Consider the following 8,963-nt stretch of genomic DNA (forward strand, 5'->3'; position numbering starts at 1 on the left):
AACTCCTTGGCAGAGCTTTTACTACTAGGCTATGCCATCCCGGACCCCGCCACTTCAGGCATTAGCCACCTAGGCTACTACTAAGACTTGGTTACCGTTCTCTTTTAAGTCTCAGAGGACTTGAAGAAGACCATACAAAGTACCAGAGAGCCTCAATTCTTAATAGTTTACGCAACCCTGTTGGACAGGACCTATCACCCTACGTTAGGTTAGGTAAAACAAGGTTCGGCTATATCCCTTTACCTCCCAATTTCCATATTACTGTGTTGTAGTATAAGTTTTTGGGTGATTGTTGAGGACGACTGGCACGAACTCATGTATTTTTTCAACTGATGTGGCTATGTTGTGATTTAGGCTAAGCACTTCTTACATTCCTGAGTTGTGCAATGCGGTAGTAGCCTAGTTTTTTGGCCGTCATACCAGTATCTTGTGGGATACATGTCTAAGGATGAGGAAAAAAAAAAAGTTTCTAGCACCAAAGTAACCATTCATGTACCTAAAGAATTAACATACAACCCTCATTTCAGTCGTTTTAGATAGTGGGGTAACTTGCAGGCTACTTGTCAAATTTTTGTAAGGTATCAGTAGAGTAAACAACCGCAGACAATCCATCGTCATCGCGCTGGCCAGGCCTTATTCACTTGATATTTAATTGGTGAAACAAGAATACCATTACAACTTTGAGCATACCATTTAAAAGATTGAAGTTTCGTCAACATAAAGTGATATATGAAAGCCCCATACGAACTAAAATAAGCACGTGAGCTCTTCGTAAAATATGTTTTCAAGGCAGTTTTGAAATACAATATGGCGGCAATTGCGTGGCTGGCCATTCTAACCACAGACAATCCACCATCTTTCCCAGCACTCATTTGAGCAATGTTAGAGTATATATGTAACGTTTATTGATCTTACTCAAGATTGCAGTTGTAATCAGCACAATAAAATAACATTTTGTTGTTTATATTAGTGAAAGTATGAAACTTTTTATTCCTGGGGTCATGGTTTGAAGTAAATTCATTTTTACCTTGTAATCGGTGGTTTTATCCTTACTGCCATCACAACTGAAACTCCGCAGTGCTTATTTGATTGTAATTATACACATTTTGGTCTTAATTCACTCCACATTGCACTTGAACCACGTTGCTGTTCCTGGTTCCTAAGTACTCACTCCGCAAACACAGTTACGAGCAGTAGACGACTACGCTGTTTATGAGGTGCAAAGCTTTATTCCCTTAATTGTTTGCTTTACTCATTATGTAGTTTAACTTTACTTCAAAATTTTTATCTAATTCATGTCTATATCCCTTTTTTGCAACCAAATTAACCCCCAAAAATTACAAATATTTCTGATGTATACTTACAAGCAGACGACGCAACGAAAAATGACTCATCGTTGGCAATCTAGTGGAGCATCACACATAGGGTAAAACACCACGGCAGGCCAAACAGGCCACCTACAATCAACGCTTGCCACCCTCCGAAAAAGTACATTATAACGCGTCCTGACACCGGAGATGGGCATCAGTCGCGACTTGTTGTTGGTGAGAAACGGAGCTAAAGACCTCTCCTCTCCTTTCGAAGTAAGTATTTTCTCCAAAGTTAGAAATTAAGGCCAAATTTTAAGATTTAAACAGAGGGTACTGAAAACGGTCTCAAACGTAGTGCAAATCTCACCAAAACGCGTTCAACATTTTTACTTACAACTCGAGGTATTTAGAAGATTGACGCCATCTCGATGTTTACGGAGTCGCTTGTGTCAATAAACTAACCATTTCCTGTGATAAATCCGCACACCACTTGTACCCACAGACGCTGGGGCACTTTTATCACAATAATCTGAAAACTTTTCCTCACCGAGTAAACAACTGTTTTGTAGAAGACGACGACGAAGAGTGCACTTCGATAATTTTTTAAATAAATAGTAAAACATCAATATTTTACATATTTATGATGATTAATTTGAAAATATTCGTTATTGAAAAAGTAACTCAACTCTGACTCAAATTTAAGTAATTATTTTTCGGAATTAGAACGTTCTTTTAAGTTTGTATCATGACGTTACGACATCTTGACTTTCGTACCTATTGTAAATAATTGCTATACTCAACTGTCTTGCAGAACAGTTTACCAGTTATTCATGCAGATTGTTATCAGCTATTCATGTAATTGTTATAATTGTAATGCGCATATATATCTTTATTATTTACTTTTTGGATATATGAAGATGTTTTACTGCCGGATTACCGCCGTAGTGTGACGCAATCGTTTTCGGTCCCTGGGCCTCTGTCTGTTTTCGCACCATAAGAAATTATGGGGCCGAATTTGCAATGACCAGAAAGTCATTAAAAGAGGAAAGTTAGCATTGAAGGGCATATGTTTTGACTGAGAAACATACAAATTTATTCAATAGCTAGCTTGTAAAAAATACTTGGTTATAAAAACTTGATTGACAACTAAGCAGCATATCTACTATGGGTTTCAGAGACAGTGCAAGCACGTTTTTGGGCAATACCTATTTCTGTAATGAACACTCGTAACAGAACGAGATTTTGCTATAGTGCATTACACCCAGTGCCGTAATTTATAAGGGTATCGTGAATCACTAAATCGTAAAGAATAACGACACTTGTCCTTGTACCAAGAGACAAAAACTCCATTATGCAGAAATGGATACGAACACACGTATAAAGCTCCACCTACCCTCTCCCCCCCTCCACCGCCACCCCTTTTCTTCTTCGTTCCTCCGCCTCTCTCTCTCTCTCTCTCTCTCTCTCTCTCTCTCTCTCTCTCTCTCTCTCTCTGTTGCCATTCGGTATGTGTTGACCCTCCAAACTGGGTATAAGACTACACACAAAACGTTGAAATTGGTGAAATTAGGCTATGTATTGGAAGTATATATACATAAATATTAAAGCAATTTTATCATTATTGCATTACTATGACAACTAAAATTCATGGAAACAGTTTATAATAATGGAACGGCGTATGTGTGAAGCCTCCACTAATGTGGCAACGATGATTTTGCTATTCTTAGCATGCAAACATTAAATCATGCAAACATTAAAGGTTACATTTATTTCTGGCATACGATTATTAAAGAAATTCAAAATACTAATATAGACTGAAATCAATGAAAAGTGCTAGCAAAAACAAAAAAGCAAAAAAAAAAAAAAAAACGTATATAATTCACTTTTCTGTAGTCGTTCCTCTATGCACTTTTCCGTAGTCGTTCCTCTATGGTTTTCGGCAGCCAGATGTACAAAAACGTTAGAAACATTTGATTGTATCTACTCTAGAAATATCTGTAATTTTTCGGGGTAATTTGGGATAATATACATGAATTAAATTAAAATTTTTAAATAAAAAAGTAAATTTAAACTAAATAACGAGTAAAGTAAACAATTTAGGGAATAAAACTTTGCAGTTCGTCGTCTGCTGTTCGTAACTGTGTTTGTGGCGCGCGCGCTTAGAAACTAGGAACAGCAACAGGTTTAAAGTGCAATGTGGAGTGAACTGAGACCATAATGTGTATAATAACAATCAAATAAGCACTGTGGAGTTTCAGTTGTGATGGCAGTAAGGATAAAAACCACCGATTACAAGGTAAGAATGAATTCACTTCAAACCATAACCCCGGGAATAACAAGTTTCATACTTTCACTAATATAGGCAACAAAATGTTGTTTTATTGTACTGATTACAACTGCAATCTTGAGTAAGATCAATAAACGTTACATATATACGCTAACATTGTTCAAATGAGTGCTGGGAAGGCTGGGGAAAGATGGTGGCCGTCACTGATCAGAACCTTCCATGCAAAATGTAGCCGCCATATTGGATTTCAAAACTGCCTTGAAAACATATTGTACGAAGAGCTCACATGCTTATTTTAGTTTGTATGGGGCTTTCATATATCACATTATGTTGACAAAACTTCAATCTTTTAAATGGTATGCTTAGAGTTGCAATTGTATTCTTGTTTCACCAATTAAATATCGAGTGAATAAGACCCGTCCACCGTGGTGAGGGTTGGCCTTCCGTGGTGTTTTACCCTACGCCGATGCATTTACAAACTGTTTCCAAGAAGTCTAGTTGTCATAGTAATGCAGTATGATAAAATTGCTGTAATACCTATGTATACATACTACAAATAGATACGCTAATTTCACTTAATTCCCCGGTTTTATGTAAGTCTTATACCCAGTTTGGAGGGTAAACTCATACCAACTGACAACACTGATAAACAACAGAAGAACGCAAAACGCTGCAAAACACCACAGAGAAATGCCGTGGTCCCCTTGGATAAGTACTGGTCAGAGGACAGGTTTATGATTGTTGTGATGAAAGTGCCCCAGCGCCTATGGGTACAAGTGGTGTGCGGATTTAGCACAGGAAATGGGAAGTTTGTTGACACAAGCGACTCCGCAAACATCAAGATGGCGTCAATCTTTGAAATATTTGGAGTTGTAAGTAAAAACTTCGAAAGTGTTTTGGGGTAGTGTGCATTGCGTTGGCCACACTTTTCATTACCCTCTGTTTAAATCTTAAAATATGGCCTTAATTTCTAACTTTGGAGAAAATACTTCAAAAGGAGAGTAGAGGTCTTGAGCTCCTGCTATCACCACCAACAATGCATGACTGATGACCATCTCTGGTGTCAGGACGTGTTAAAGTACTTTTTCGGAGGGTGGCCAAAACCGGGGTAGTCGGTGAGTTGGCCAGTCCACTCGGTTGTTTACCCTACCTATCATAGTAATAGCCTAATTCAAATAGGTACTAGGCTAGGTTCCATAGGCCAGGCATACCTCACCAAAATGTATACTTGAGGTAAATAAGCAATTAAGGCCAAACCGTAGAGAACTTAAATCCAAAATAGGTAAGCATCAATTATAATCGCTACTACTACCAAGGTACCTACTATTCAAACCACGATTACCTTGACAATAGCATGCCTAACCAAGCCATAAAGATGCGTAGTCTGAACTTTCATTTCTCAGAAACTTTTGCCTTTTTTTAAATACAACATTTAGTCTATTTTCTACTAACCTTAGTGTATTTACATAAGCTAAAATAGCATTTGATCTAAATTCACGAATAAACTTGATCTCATAGCGGCAGTAATTTTAACCTCGGGCCTCGGCCACTCTTTGACTGAATAGTAGTAGTTGGGGATCAAGACCTATGTACTGGCTCATCATTGCCATTACTTTATTTGATGATAATGAAGTGGTAAACCTTGAGTTAATTATGGTCTATTGGTCATCATTTGACCTGACCCAGCCTACGAATAACTTGGTCTGACGGTAATAAAATGGTACCTGAAGTTATTGGTGGTCTACTGGTCATCGTCTGACCTGACCCTGCCTACGAATAATTTGACCTGACTGTCATGAAATGGTACCTTGGGTTTAAAAAAGCTGCATTTTGAAAACCATAAGCAGCAATCACGTTCTAAATCGCAATAGATCAAACAGATTCACGTGACATATGTAACGCAAGACTAAAAATAATTCACATTTTGTCCATAGATGGAACAAAGTTTGATTCACAGCGTGTACTCTTTCTACTTTCGCCTTCTAAGAGAAATGAAACAATTAATCATATTTTATCCTTTTTAATTAGTGTCTTTCCTTCTATCCTGAGTTACACAGTGGCGCTAAAATAACTGTTCAGTCAGCTTCCATATAAAATGTTTCATTAAACATGAGAATTTTTAAAGTAAAACATAAAAATATTGTGCATTAACTTTACTTAAAAGTTTCGTCAAAATGATTACTTTCATGATGGACAGCCTCGCTTTACCAGAACAGATACGAAAACTACTGTGCCCACTACGGTAATAATTTTCATAATTCTTCCCGTGGTAAAAACTATTACATAAATATATCACTTATCAAATAACACTTGAAATTAAAATAGAATTTAGGCCAAAGGCCAAGCACTGGGATCTATGAGGTCATTCGGCGCTGACACAGAAATTGGCAGTAAAAGGTTTGAAAGGTGTCAGGAGAGGGTGCAAAGTGAGATGGAAGAAAGAGAATATGAAAGGAGATATAGTAAAAAGAACGAAAGGAGTTGCAGCTAGGGGCCGAAGGGACGCTGCAAAGAACCGTAAGTAATGCCAACAGTGAAGTGCAAGAGGTGCACCGACGGCACTACCCACCTGCGAGGGTACTTTGTTCTATGCAAAAAAAAAAAAAATGAATTTAGCTATGTTTATTTTAGTGTTACTTTTAATATTATTGTTTATTCAATGACTGAGAAAGTCAGGTGCGTCTTCCATTACTTTATGAAGAGCCTCAAAGGAGGAAGTTACTTAATAGTATCTGACAAATCACAAAAACTAGCCAGCATGTTATTGACAAACTGACAATTCAATTGCTGCCAAAGCAGGTTTAATTTCCACTGTAGAATGAAAGGGGCTGCATCTAGGTACCGAAGCAACGCCACGAAGACCTTTTATAAGTAATAATTCTCACAATAGGTTACATGACCTGGGTAACCGCAAAACACTTCAAGGCTTTTCCGATCCTTACGTCAGCTGCTCCTCTTTATCCTGACCTGATTTGCCGAAAGTTCACAGCAACCCCTGTCATTAAGATGGGTCGTCGAATTTCCCATAAGAATTGTTTTGATTTTACATGAAAATGCACTACGAGCAATTTGCTATTTTCATTTGCTAAAACCCTTAGCAGGGAGTGAAAGTGAGGTGCAAAAGATTTTAGTGGGGGATGCAAAGGTTTCTAGTACCTAAGTGTGCAGATTGACAATACTGTGTCACATCTTGCAAAGGTATTTAATTTCGGATTTATTATTAAAAGAAGATGGAGGAGAATTGGGTGATTTTTTCGGCGAAGTTATCATATTGTAAACAGCCTTTTGTAGAATCATGGAAGTTAAATTAATACAGTATCATACATAATATACATGTGCGTTTCTTTGAGAGAGAGAGAGAGAGAGAGAGAGAGAGAGAGAGAGATAGAGAGAGAGAGAGAGAGAGAGTGTCAGGCGTCTAGGCGAATTTCAAGTACAAAAAAATATACATATATGGTTTTTTTCTGAGAGAGAGAGAGAGAGAGAGAGAGAGAGAGAGAGAGAGAGAGAGAGAGAGAGAGAGTGTGTCAGGCGTCTAGGCGAATTTCAAGTACAAAAAAATATACATATATGGTTTTTTTCTGAGAGAGAGAGAGAGAGAGAGAGAGAGAGAGAGGGTGCCATGTGTTTAGGTGCATTTCAAGTACAAGAGATAAGATAGATACATGAGAATTTTTTGAGAGAGAGAGAGAGAGAGAGAGTGAGGTTATGTGTTTAGTTGCATTTCAAGTGCAAAAAATATTCATACATTTAAGGTTTTTTATTTATTTATTTATTTATTTTTGAGAGAGAGAGAGAGAGAGAGAGAGAGAGAGAGAAGAGAGAGAGAGAGAGAGAGAGAGAGAGAGAGAGAGAGATTAGGTAGTGTTTAGGTGCATTTCAAGTGCAAAAAATATTCATACATTTAAGGTTTTTTATTTATTTATTTATTTATTTTTGAGAGAGAGAGAGAGAGAGAGAGAGAGAGAGAGAGAGAGAGAGAGAGAGAGGTTATGTGTTTAGGTGCATTTCAAGTGCAAAAAATATTCATACATTTAAGGTTTTTTATTTATTTATTTATTTATTTGAGAGAGAGAGAGAGAGAGAGAGAGAGAGAGAGAGAGAGAGAGAGACCTTACGTTACAGACCTTACATCTTGTTCGGGTTGCCCCAGGTCCCTCAGTATGAGGCACCTCTGATGTCTACCAGAGAGTTGCTAGTGCATCTTCCGGTATATTTTGCGTCTTCCAATCTTGGATGGTCTAGGATGCAGCTTAGATATTTGTCGAGTTTATTCTTAAACACATCTATGCTCACTCCTGATATATTCCTCAGATGAGCTGGCAACGCACTGAATAGATGCTGCATTATCGATGCTGGTGCGTAGTTGATTAATGTCCTGTGTGCTTTCCTTATTTTTCCTGGTATAGTTTTGGGCACTATTAATCTACCTCTGCTTGCTCTTTCTGATATTTTGAGCTCCATGATGTTTTCGGCTATCCCTTCTATCTGTTTCCATGCCTGAATTATCATGTAGCGTTCTCTTCTCTTTTCTAGACTATATAATTTTAAGGATTGTAGTCTTTCCCAGTAGTCAAGGCCCTTAACTTCTATTCTAGCTGTAAAGGATCTTTGTACACTCTCTATTTGTGCAATATCCTTTTGCTAGTGTGGATACCATATCATATTGCAATATTCAAGTGGACTACGAACATATGTTTTATAAAGCATAATCATGTGTTCAGCTTTTCGTGTTTTGAAGTGCCGTAACAATATTCCCATTTTTGCTTTACATTTTGCCAATAGAATTGCTATTTGATCATTGCATAACATGTTCCTATTCATCATCACACCAAGGTCTTTAACTGCTTCCTTATTTGTTATTATCTCATTACTGGGTCCCCTATATGCATATAGTTTTCCTTCTCTGTCTCCATAGTTTATTGATTCAAATTTATCAGTTAAATACCATCCTATTTACCTCTGCCCAATCGTATACTTTGTTAAGGTCTCTTTGTAGCGAGTTCCTATCTGCATCACAAGTAATTTCTCTACTTATTCTTGTGTCATCGGCGAAACTACTCACTACTGAGTCCTTAACGTTACTGTCTATGTCTGCAATCATAATAACAAACAGTAATGCAGCTAACACCGTACCTTGTGGCACACCGGATATTACCTTAGCTTCATCCGATTTCTCATCGTTTGCAACAACTATCTGTTTTCTGTTGTGTAAAAATTCTTTTAACCATCTTCCTACTTTATCCACTATATTATGTTTTCTAATTTTCTTCGCTAATATATTATGGTCTACCTTGTCAAAAGCTTTTGCAAAGTATAGATAAACCACATCTGTTTCATTTCCGCTTTTCATATTTTTGTATATG

General features: G+C 37.4%; 1 protein-coding gene across 5 annotated transcripts in view; it reads right to left on the minus strand.

The window, feature by feature from the left end:
* LOC135196464 (retinol dehydrogenase 13-like) overlaps positions 1–8,963 on the minus strand; it is a 152,690-nt gene that overhangs the window by 74,563 nt on the left and 69,164 nt on the right. Inside the window, exon 1 of one of the 5 annotated variants that reach the window (XM_064223312.1) lies at positions 5,050–5,157. The exons of 3 other annotated variants lie outside the window; for them this stretch is intronic. The gene's annotated coding sequence lies outside the window, so the exon portion shown is untranslated. Of the gene's footprint in view, positions 1–1,364; positions 2,707–5,049; positions 5,158–8,963 lie in introns of those variants that run through there. One more of the 5 variants, XM_064223313.1, reaches the window with a different exon arrangement.

The sequence above is a fragment of the Macrobrachium nipponense genome, chromosome 17 (assembly GCF_015104395.2).
Source record: "Macrobrachium nipponense isolate FS-2020 chromosome 17, ASM1510439v2, whole genome shotgun sequence".
NCBI lineage: Eukaryota > Metazoa > Arthropoda > Malacostraca > Decapoda > Palaemonidae > Macrobrachium > Macrobrachium nipponense.